The 12,774-nt window shown below is 41.9% G+C and overlaps 1 protein-coding gene across 22 annotated transcripts in view; it reads right to left on the bottom strand.

The window, feature by feature from the left end:
- Window positions 1-12,774, bottom strand: part of DMD (dystrophin) — a 1,274,903-nt gene that overhangs the window by 414,655 nt on the left and 847,474 nt on the right. The window lies entirely within an intron of this gene.

Genomic DNA, 12,774 nt, shown 5'->3' with positions numbered 1-12,774 from the left:
TTTTATTGCTTGTTTCTGTTCCATCTGAACCTCATGTCTTGGATGATCCTCCTTCACAAGAAGCCTAAATGACATACCATTCTGTTCCTTCCATCCCCATACCAATCTGATTACTTTGATGCAAAATGATCCATATGCTCATCTTGGCAGTACAAATCTCCTTGATCATTCACATGCTCCAGTTTTCCACTGATATTTCCTACTTGAGTTTTAGTTAGTTATTTCACAGATCACAGTATCACAGTATCACCAAGGTTGGAAGAGACCTCACAGATCATCAAGTCCAACCCTTTACCACAGTGCCCAAGGCTAGACCATGGCACCAAGTGCCACATCCAACCTTGCCTTGAACTGCCCCAGGGACGACGACTCCACCACCTCCCCAGGCAGCCCATTCCAGTGTCCAATGACTCTCTCAGTGAAGAACTTTCTCCTCACCTCGAGCCGAAATTTCCCCTGGCGCAGCCTGAGGCTGTGTCCTCTTGTTCTGGAGCTGGCCACCTGAGAGAAGAGAGCAACCTCCTCCTGGCCACAACCACCCTTCAGGTAGTTGTAGACAGCAATAAGGTCACCCCTGAGCCTCCTCTTCTCCAGGCTAAACAACCCCAGCTCCCTAAGCCTCTCCTCGTAGGGCTTGTGCTCGAGGCCTCTCACCAGCCTCGTCGCCCTTCTCTGGACACGCTCAAGCATCTCAGTGTCCTTCCTAAACTGGGGGGCCCAGAACTGAACGCAGTACTCGAGGTGTGGTCTGACCAGTGCAGAGTACAGGGGCAGAATGACCTCCCTGCTCCTGCTGACCACACCACTCCTGATGCAGGCCAGGATGCCACTGGCTCTCTTGGCCACCTGGGCACACTGCTGGCTCATGTTCAGGCGGGTATCAATCAGTACCCCCAGATCCCTCTCTGTCTGGCTGCTCTCCAGCCACTCCGACCCCAGCCTGTATCTCTGCATGGGGTTGTTGTGGCCAAAGTGCAGCACCCTGCACTTTGAGCTATTGAACCCCATCCCATTGGCCTCTGCCCATCTGTGCAGGCGGTCAAGGTCCCGCTGCAGAGCCCTTCTGCCCTCCAGCTCAGTCACATCTGCCCCCAGCTTAGTGTCATCTGCAAACTTGCTGATGACTGACTCGATGCCCTCATCCAGATCATCTATGAAGATGTTAAAGAGGATGGGGCCCAGCACTGATCCCTGAGGGACACCACTAGTGACTGGCCGCCAGCTGGATGTGGCACCATTCACCACCACTCTCTGGGTCCGGCCCTCCAGCCAGTTCCTAACCCAGCACAGAGTGTTACCATCCAAGCCGCGGGCTGACAGCTTAGCCAGCAGTTTGCTGTGGGGGACAGTGTCAAAGGCCTTGCTGAAGTCCAGATAGACCACATCCACAGGCCTCCCCACATCCACCAAGCGGGTCACCTGATCATAGAAGGAGATCAGGTTAGAAAGGCAGGATCTGCCCTTCCTAAACCCATGCTGGCTGGACCTGAGATCTTTGCCATCCCTCAGGTGCGCAGTTATTGGCCCCAAGAGAACCTGCTCCATCAGTTTCCCTGGCACTGAGGTCAGGCTGACGGGTCTGTAGTTCCCAGGTTCCTCCATCCGACCCTTTTTGTGGATGGGGACCACGTTGGCCATTTTCCAGTCTCCTGGGACCTCTCCGGTGAGCCAGGACTGCTGGAAAATGATGGAGAGTGGCTTGGCCAGCTCAGCTGCCAGCTCTCTCAGCACCCTGGGATGGATCCCATCTGGTCCCATGGACTTGTGGGTGTCCAGATGGCTCAGCAGGTCCTGAACTAATTCCTCATGAATTTCCAGGGGAACACACTGCTCCCCGACCCCATCCCCCAGTTTAAGAGGCCATTTGCCTCCTCCTCCTCTCTCCTTACTTTTGAAAACTGAGGCGAAGAAGGCATTCAGGACCTCTGCCTTTGCTTCATCATCAGTTATAGTGTTCCCCTCCTGGTCCAGTAAGGAGTGGAGGCTCTTCTTGCCCTTCCTTTTAGCATTGATAAATTTATAAAAGTGTTTTTTGTTAACTTTCACGGAAGTGGCCAGCCTAAGTTCTAGCTGAGCCTTAGCCTCTAATTTTTCTCCTACATAGTCTGGCTACCTCCTTAAACACATCAGGAGAAGCCTTCCCCTCCTTCCAGAGGCGATATACCCTCTTTTTCTCCCCCACTTCCTTCAGGAGCTCTTTGCTCATCCAGGCTGGTCGCCTCCCCCTGCGGCTCATCTTTCGGCATGTGGGAACTGCCAGTTCCTGTGCCTTCAAGAGCTCCTGTTTAAAGTAAGTCCAACCATCCTGGACCCCTTTGTTCTCAAGAACTGCTGCCCAGGGGACATTGGAAATAAGTTCCTTGAGCAAACTGAAGTTTGCCCTCCTAAAGTCCAAGGTGTAGGTTTTGTTGAAGTGCCTCCCTACCTCCCTGTATATTGAAAACTCCACTAACTCGTGGTCGCTACACCCCAGGCAGCCTCCCACTATCACATCTCCTACCAGCCCTTCTCTGTTGGAGAGTAGCAGGTCAAGCTGAGCTTGACCCCTAGTAGGCTCGTTTAACAGTTGGGTCATGAAGCTGTCCTCCATGCACTCCAGAAATCTCCTGGACTGCCTCCTCTCTGCTGAATTAAGTTCCCAGCAGATATCTGGCAGGTTAAAGTCACCCACAAGGACAAGATCTGAAGATCTTGAGACAGCCTCCAACTGTTTGTAAAATATCTCATCTGTTCCCTCATCCTGGTTGGGTGGTCTGTAACAGACTCCAACCAGGATGTCAGATTTATTAGTCCTACCTCTGATTTTAATCCACAGGGTCTCTACCCCTTCATCCCTCACTTCTAGCTCAATGGCATGGAGTGACTCTCTAATATACAGGGCCACCCCTCCTCCTCTTCTCCCTTGCCTATCTCTCCTGAAAAGGTTATATCCCTCCAGTATAACAGCCCAGTCATGTCTGTCGTCCCACCAAGTTTCTGAAATGGCAACTACATCGTAGTCCCCCTGGTGGACCAGGACTTCCAATTCCTCCTGTTTGTTACCCAAGCTGCGTGCATTGGTGTAGATACACTTCAGCTGGGCTCTCGATTCAATTGTCCTTAGTTTCCTTCCATCTCTCTCCTTCTCAGAGAGAGTAATTTCCTCACCCACCCCCTTCAGACCTAGTTTAAAGCCCGCCTAATGAGCCCTGCCAACTCCAGTGCCAGGACTCTCCTGCCCTTCCTAGATCCTATGCACAGTTATGTGCATGCACTTCCAGATGAATTAGAGCTGAATCGATGAAAAGGAATATCAATTCTTAACAGTAAGTATAAAGGGTGAAAGAACTTGGATAAATACATCACTTGATGGAAAATCACATTTTGTGTTTAATTCATTATGGACATCCAGAAAGCAGATTCAATTAAAGCAGTATCAATAAAAAAATAGCTGTGGATTTAAGAGTTCAATTTTGTAATTCAGGAACAATGCTCGAAATGAAGCAGTTGATACTATTCATGTATAGAGAGTAAGAAGGAATGAAAAATTTGGAACAGTCTTGAAGAAGTCAGAAATGTTATTGCAAATGAATGAAAATGAATGAATTTATATTACTAGTAAGGCACTGATATCATTATCAACAGCTGCTGAGGAAAGTAAGGAAAGCCACTGAAATTATTCAGTTGATTGGGAACAGAGATCAGGAGATGCATCTCCTCAATATGTCATTTGTCAAAAAAGAAGACAAAGAATTTTCACCTCAGTGTGCTGAGAAAAAAGAAATCCCAAACTGCATCATTTTAACAGTAGAGGGAAATTGTTCTCTGTTCTGTTTTCTATTATTATTATTTCCCCTCTGTATTAGATGAGTTATCCCTTTCTCTTGCTAGCTGCTTCACCAACCTCTCAAGAACAGAACAGCACTAATGAAAGCATCTTATTTTGATGAATTTGACAGGGGATTAAAATTTAGCTTTCTTCATATGTAGGCTGTGATAAAGGACAATAAGCTGCAAAGAATACGAGCAAAAGTATGTTGCAGAGTAGCTGTGAATGCTGGTAATGATTTCCATATATGCTTGGCTTGGGAAGGACCACATAGTATACAAAACACTTTATGAAAATGGTCTTAGAGGATAAGGCCAGGTTTGAAAAATTGCTTTCCTTACTAAATGTACAACAAGATGCAGCTTTTACTTTACAATTCCACTTCTGAGAAAAAAGAGAAGTATTAGGGAAAAAGGAAATAGCTGACTACACTGCAAACAGCCCACAGCATAACTGGACTGAAAGCAGCAGTTTATATTGTCCTTCTACAATAAAGAAATATCTTAACTCATTGCAACTATTAAATGCAAGCTTCCACCCAGACTTAATGAAAAATCACACCTGACACTTCTATCACACTAGGAAGATGCTTGCATAAAATAGCAATTCTTACAGTCACTGTTCATAAGGTTCTATCTGCTTAAAATCACCATCCCTAGAGTATATACAAAAAACCTGATTTAAAAGTAGAAGGGGGAGAAGTCAATTTTTATGCATCATTTCTTCATGAAAAACAATCAGTGTAAGAAAGAGTTTCATATAAGTTCAGTTTAGGATGCCATCTAGTTAATTAACTGAGCCATTTTCATTAACAAACTCAATATTGACTTTAAAACAAAATCTGCACAATTTCTTTAAACTCTGAATATTTATGAGCCATAGGGTCTTTGATGAAGTTGGAGTAAAGACTGTATTACTAGAGGAAGATGAAAGCATGCTATTAAAAATATGTATGGAAGAGTATTATTTGCTGTGTAGGTAGTGCTTCAAGTCTCCCTACAAGCCTCTCAGAACCTGAACTTGGCACATGTTTTTGGATCTTTTTTAAAAGTTTAACAATACATTTTTAATATTCTCAAGTTTCTTCTCTATTAAAAAGAAAAAGAGATAAAGAGAATAAAATCCTCTGCTTGTTCTCTGATGATGAAGACTAAAGCATTCTGCAAATCCAATGCAACAAAGAATTTTCTGCTTCATGTGGCTGTCTAGCTCTTTAAAAAAGCAAATAAAGATAGCCTACACTCCAGTGATTTATTTTTTTCTGCATGGTAATATCACAGAAACAAAGAATGGTTTGGGTCAGAAGGAACCTCTTCACAGAGAGTGATTTCCCATTGGAATGGGCTGCCCAGGGAGGTGGTGGAGGCACCGTCCCTGGAGGTCTTCAAGAAAAGACTGGATGAGGCACTTAGTGCCATGGTCTAGTTGATGGGATAGGGCAGGGGATAGGTTGGACTGGATGATCTTGGAGGTCTCTTCCAACCTGGTTGATTCTATGAACCTCTAAAGGTCATCTAGTCCAACCCCCTCCACAGTAAGCAGGGACATTCTCAACTAGATCAGGTTGCCCAAAGCCCTGTCAAGCCTCACCTTGAATATCTCCAGGGATAGGGCTTCAACCACCTCCCTGGGCAACCTGTTCCAGTGTTCCACCACTCTTGCAGTCAAGATTGTGTATATCAAAGTCTTTTGAATGACAGAAGTGAAGTTGGAAAAGACCTTTGAGACCATCAAACCCAACCTATCACCTAACACCACTTAATCAACTAAACTATGGCACTAAGTGCCTCATCCAGACTCTTTTAAACACTCCCAGGAACAGTGACTTCACCACCTCCCTGGGCAGCCCATTCCAATGCCAATCACTCTTTCTGCAAAGAATTTCTTCCTAACATCCAGCCTAAACCTCTCCTGAAGCAGCTTGAGACTGTGTCCCTTCATTCTGTCACTGGTTGCCTGGGAGATGAGACCAACCCCCACCCAGATACAACCTCCTTTCAGGTAGTCGTAGACAGCAATAAGGTCCTCCCGAGGCTCCTCTTCTCCAGGCTGAACAACCTCAGATCTGTATATCTGCATGATTTTTAGTTCTCTTTTTATTTAACATTTGCAACTAATTGTCATTCATTCCACTGTCTACTACCTCAGTAATTCCCTCTTGTCAATGGCACTTTTTGAACATAAGAACCTTTGCCTTAAATCTTTGCTAAATAATCTAATATGTTTATTTCATTTTCTTTACCTTTCTTAGTTACAGAAATCCTAAAGGAACCACAAAGTGTTTACAGTGTGATTCCTGCAGTGACTCTTAATGCAGGATATTCTAGCAGGAAAAATATTTCTAAATAAAAATGCAATGCCTTAATTGTTCTTTCCTTGGTGTACAGCAGACAATATCATATCTACTTAAAATATACGAGGCAAGCCAACTCCATCATTCACCTCACAGTACTAGTAGCCTGCCTTAACAGTCAGCAGAAGATTTTTTTCCCATGCACAATGGAACCTGACATAATGTTGAAAGGAGAACATAAACCAGCAGGCCAGCACAAACCTTGATGTACTATCTCAAGAGAAACACATTACTTTTGGGGTATGATGAACCCTGTCTCACATAGTTAACATCTCTTATGGTTTAGCATGCAATGATAGTCCTACCTTCACTTTTGCTCTTTCCATGTGACAGAGCTCTTTTTGCCTGTTGCTTTGCCTTACCATCCTTTTCTGCAGCCCTCTTTTTCCTATCATCACAAATTATCTGAATGTTTCCCTCTTTTTCCTATCATCACAAATTATCTGAATGCTTCACTTTCAAAACCACGCCAGTAGGGAAAGCTCAGTTTCCAGGTGTAGTCGGCTCACCGTGGCAATCAATCAATGGCTAAACTAAACATCTCAACATAAACTTTCTTTCAGGCTGTTGCCTACAGTTGAGAGAACCTTGCCAAAAACATTCACCAAGCGGTTGTGGATCTTCTAGAAACTGTCACCTGCCAGAATGCCTGACAAGCAAAACAAAGCCAAAAGGCACTGTAAGTGACAAATATTTATACAACATATTGAACTCGAAATTTGCACTTTAAAATGCAAGCTATAAATGTTACTGGTTTTGCTCACAGAGTTCTCTATAGAAAAAAATCCCAACTCTTTGTTTGGTAAAGGAATTGGATCTAAGATATTAACACAGTAATAGAACCAGTATCAAACAACAGTTTCTGCCTATGAGCTGCATTGAGCAGTAAGATAGATGGTGGGTGTACAGATAAACTGTATTATTTGCAAAGCAAATAAACAGGGATTTGTTTGCCTTACTTTTAGAGAGTGTAGACAAATTGCAGTGGGTTGGATTTTTCTCTACAGCTAATATTTATGTCCTTCCCTAGTAACAAAGATTTTATTCTGTTAAGAATTATAGGAAAAAATAATCACTAGTGGGCGACTGCAACTGCCAAGTATTGAGGTGATATGTCTGACATAAAGCAACTAACAATGAACTTCCTTTACTTTTTGGTTATACTTCAGGAATTGCCCAGTTTAGCACACTGAAGGAAGTGACAATTTCTCCTTTGTAAGGAACATGCAGATGATAGAAAAATTGAGAGGGTGGGAGCTAGCTTAGGTAACAGTATTCACGGTACAATCAAATTTGGTCCATAACAACAGACCATTCTCTAGGTGATGATGAAGATAATGGCCCATACCAACCTCATTGCTGTCTACAAGTACCTGAAGGGACATTGTAGCCAGGTGGGGGGTGGCCTCTTCTGCCAGGCAACCAGCAATAGAACAAGGGGACACAGTCTCAAGTTGTGCCAGGGGAGGTCTAGGCTGGATGTTAGGAGAAAGTTCTTCCCAGAGAGAGTGATTGGCATTGGAATGGGCTGCCCAGGGAGATGCTGGAGTCACCGTGCCTGGAGGTCTTCAAGAAAAGACTGCATGAGGCACTCGGTGCCATGGTCTGGTTGACTGGATAGGGCTGGGTGCTAGGTTGGACTGGATGATCTTGGAGGTCTCTTCCAACCTGATTGATTCTATGATTCATGAAGTTTAACAAGACCATGTGCCAGGTCCTGCATCTAGGTTTGGGCAATTCCAGGCACTGATATAGGCTGGGCAGTGACTGGCTTGAGAGCAGCCCTGAAGAAAAGGACTTGAGAGTGCTGGTGGATGGGAAGCTCAACATGAGCTGCTGCACTTGCAGACCAGAGAGTAAACTATGTCCTGGACTGCATCAACAGAAATGTGGCCAGCCCTACTCTATGACAAACTGTCATAGATAATTTATCATAATGTAATACTTCATTATCTTTAAAGCAGTCAGGTCAGTGATTAATTGAAAGCAAATTCAGGAAAATATTTAGCTTTTGATCCCCAAAATGATGGGTATACTATCATCATTTCAAACTGAAAGTACAGAAATGAAACTGTAGCGTTCCCATCCATCCCACAAATGACAAGAGTAGCAATTGTAGTCATTCCAGCTGTGAACTGAAACTAAGTGAGATTGACATCCTGGAAATTCCATGTCATCACAGGTAATCTATGCATAATTACTACTCAAGGCAAGGTACAACACATGAACTATAACCTTGTTATGACTTTGCCTTTCTGCACTTTCTTTGCACATCTGTTTTTCTCTACACTTGATCACCCAAGCTAAGATGACCTATACTTTCCCTGGTGGTAAAGAAAACATTGACAAATTGTAGCCATGTCACTCTACTCTGTATTTCCTTTTTGTCCATATAGCACAGCCAATTGATTTGCTGTGACCGTAAACAGTGAAATAGTCTCTTCAGCGTCTAGTAATTAGTTCTAACGCTAGCAGACAAATTAAAAGGCAGAGAAACAAAATGTCTCCATCAGGCACTCATAATAACCTTCCTAACACATACAGTAGATGTTGTGAAGACCAAGGTGGATAAATGAGGAGAATGCTGATTTTGGCATCCAGCTTACTTTCAGATAATCTAGCTCATCCCTCTTGGCTGACACCAGACCAAGAATAATATTAAAGAGTAATAAACTCCTTCCAGCAAACCTCTGATGCCATGGTTCACTGGTCTCAGACCTAATCTATCAATCTATTTACTGCACAGTAAAAGGTAAGAAACACATTACAGATCTGTTATGCACCCTGGCAGGTGGTATATGACAAGAACTGAATTCATCACAAACTCCAGTGCCTAGTACCCCTGTTGCACACTTTGAAGCCCTAGGTGGTTAGCTTACTTGTCTATCAGAGCAAAAGATGCTTTGAAAACAAATGAAAAATTACTGATGTGAAAGTATAAAAATGGTTGCAACCCACCTTATTTTTCATATGATTAAGAGTCACAAAGTGTTATTTTCATTTTTACAGGAAATACTGGCTGAGGAGAGGGTACAATAAGTAAGACAAGGCTACAAATCATGCCTGCAAATGTGGACTTTGATCTTAATTCTCTGCTTAAACTATGTCTGGGGCAACAGCCTGTTAGAATCACTATTCAATAAAGTTGTCTAAAAAAAAAAAGCCATTTAAAAATTACTACTATCCAAAGGAAAAATAAATTCTTCCTACACCTATTTTCAAGGTCACCAGCATGTGATACAAACACCTAAAAGCACAGACAATGCTGAAGCAAAAAAGAAAGATTCTTTTATGTGACTTCAAGTCCTCTCATACTCAATTTCTTTTCGCAGCTTCTTTCCATTGCTGTAGGGCAATCGTTTCTCTGACTGTAAAGAAGGTTTGAACACGATTTATTTCAAATACGTCACCTTGAAGGTTAGGACTCACAGATGTTGTCCCCCATTCCCCTGCTTGGCAGATCAAGGCATAACAAAAAATCTGTCACGACCTTAGGAGTTATTTAGTTACATTGTTAGCTGGTGTAAATTGTCACAGCTTCTCTGAAATAAAGAGAATTACTCTAGTCTATGACAGATAAGGTCCTGCCTTACATTATTTATGGAACTGTCATGTATGTTTCTTATTTGGAAAACAGTATCATCCTGCAATACCAGATAATAGTAAAGGGTAGATTGGTGCAAATTCATTTCTAGTAGAGATAACAGAAGGCAAAACAAAACTATCAGCCTGATACAAAGGATTAAAGATACATTCTTAGAAGGGGATGGAGAGACGCAAAAAATCCTTGTATGATGACGCTGGTCTGTTGTACTTTGAGGAACGTAAAAACTACGCACTCAAAATAACTGACTACAGATCCATACTCAGGTGACCTACAGAAGTTTGTCTGGTAGAAAAGTGCCAGAGATGAGAGCTTTGGATACCAAGGTTCTGGTTTTTTTTTCATTCCTTACAGATCTATAACTGAAGGAAGATAATGCATGTCCCTCTATCAGGCTTGTGGATTTTCTTCCCATGATTTTCAGTTTTATTACACATGCCAGAATTTCACAGGATTAAGTAAAAAAATTAAGGCTTCCTACCCAAATAGTGAGTAAAAAATATGATTAAAAAAAAGTCCTTTTGAGTTTCCTTGGGAAAATCCAACTGCAGAAACTCAAGAAAAGAGCTGCCTTTTATTTCTTTATTTTTTTAACATATTTGAAGACCATATGGGAAATAGAGACATTTCAGAGAAAAAGAAGGTCTTCAGAGAATATGTATGAATTTGAGCCCTGTTATTTTCAAACTGAGTTTCTGTTAATTAAAAATATATACTACTTTTTTAACCACAGAAACATTCAGGCTGGAAAAGACCCTCAGGATCACCAAGTTCAACTGATAACCCTACTCTACAAGGCTTACCCTAAACCATATCCTCAAGCACCATATCCAAATGACTTTTAAACATATCCAGGGTTGGTGACTCAACCACCTCTCTGGGCAGCCCATTCCAATGCCTGATCACTCCTGCTGGGAAAAAAAATTTCCTACAACCTAGTCTAAACCTACACAATCACAACTTGAGACCATTCTCTCTTGGAGAGACCAGCACCAACCTCCCCACAATGTAATTCAGGTAGCTGTAAATAGCAATGAGGTCTCCCCTCAGCCTCCTCTTTTCAAACTAAACAGCCCCAGCTCCTTCAGTTGCTCCTCATAAGATTAATTCTCTAGGCTCTTCCCCAGCTTCACTGCCCTAAAGTTTCTTTATATTCATCTGCCAAAAGCAGTGAGAAAAAATTCCTTAGTTTTTTCCTGAGTTAACACAGTCACCAATCACAAGCCCCCACTCAACCCATGACACAATTTTATGTGTCTCCATAGGTAAATGAAATACAAATGAAGTGGTTAAGTAATGATCTCAAATTTAAGATCAATTTTCTGGTTTCAATCTCTTTTAAAAGTAAATAGAGGTTTTGAAATGGTAAACTCCAAGCCTTGCCAGAAACATTACTTAGATCTAGGAGACAAACTTGTAAAGCAAATGATTATCTAAACAATAGCTTTGTCCCCCATAATTCATCCAGACCTCACTACTTCCAGCAGCCCTCATGGCTGCTCTGTGACAAGAAATCACCAACATTTCTGCATCAATAAGCAAAAAGTGAAACACAATTTTTTTTGTATATACAACCGATCAGTAAAAGCTTCACACTCAAAGACACATCACAGATTTCATTAAAACATACTTTGTAATTTTACTAAAAGTTTGGGTTTTTTCTCCTGGAAACTAATACTGTTGTGTTTGTAACACTACAGCTCAGATTTGAAATCACAGGGCCTAAATTCAGCCATGTGCATGCTTACTTCAACTATTTCGATCTTGAGGTGTTCTGAATTCTTCTTTTTATGTATTGATTTCAGAAACTCATATCTAGAGAGATACTTCTGTCCAAGCACCTAAATAATGATTTATATGTCCAACTTGGAGTTTGTGAATGTGATCAATATTTATTATCCACTTTTGTCTTAGCCATTAGCTAATATTCTGAACCTTGCCAGACTGTTTCTGTTAGGAAGAAACTAATCAGAGTCCCCTGTCAAATAGGTTCCTGTTGAGTTCCCATGTCTGTGCTCGAAGTCCATCTGTGTTCACAGAAACAGAAACAAAAATCCCCAAGGCATAGTATTCTTGACCAGAAAGTCTACCTTGTCTCTTTAGAAAGGTCCTTGGAAGAAGATTTTCTCACCTTTTTTTTAATCCAAGATCTAACCACAGCAAATCCCTCTTCATTTTTATCCTGGCATCCTGGTAACTTCAATAAATAGACACTACAAGTTAATGTTCTAGAATCTGACTTCACCATCAGGCTTGACAGAAGTCCCTCAGCTGCTTCTAGCACTGCCTTTTTCTCACCAGGCTAATCCATACCTCAGATGGTGGTCCTCTAGACAATGCTTTCTACCATTTCTGCTACAAGGGAAGCAGAAGTTAAATGACAGCACTCAAATTACCTACCTCTTTACCAGATTTGCTATTCATTGTCACTAGTTTCCAGGACAAAAATATGGTACTTCAACAATACAATAAAAATAAAATCCAACAAACTCCTGCCTTATTTCTCTCCACGAATACATAGATCCCAGAAAGCAAAAGAAGTGGTACTTTGCTAGACAAACTGAAACTCAAAGCTTAATGTTGGAAGAAAGGTGGAATGCGAGACTGATTGCAGATTTCACCTTGGCATTGCAGAAAGGAGAGAATTAGAAGTGTTTCCATGAAGACAATCAGTTATTTGCTACTGCCTCTCACACATCTGAATCACAAAAGACAGAATATTTGCTGCACCCTTAAAACAATCACACTACAAAAATGGTGCTCTACATTTCACCTTTATGCATCAGACCTGTAATTTAGGGAATCTATTTGGATGCAACATCATCACTTCAGGCACTAATGATCTTGCCTAGATGTCATTGTTTCTCACAGTAGCGTATTGCACACATTTTACTTCCCCAGGTTCATTATGCATACTGATACCTCCTCACACAGAGAAAAAATAAGAGCAGAAAATATATAAAGGAAATATTTGCTGTAGATGAAAGTTTTATCCTACAGTTAGAACAC

This window comes from Pogoniulus pusillus, chromosome 12 (assembly GCF_015220805.1).
Source record: "Pogoniulus pusillus isolate bPogPus1 chromosome 12, bPogPus1.pri, whole genome shotgun sequence".
NCBI lineage: Eukaryota > Metazoa > Chordata > Aves > Piciformes > Lybiidae > Pogoniulus > Pogoniulus pusillus.
This window is presented reverse-complemented; position numbering and strand designations above follow the sequence as displayed.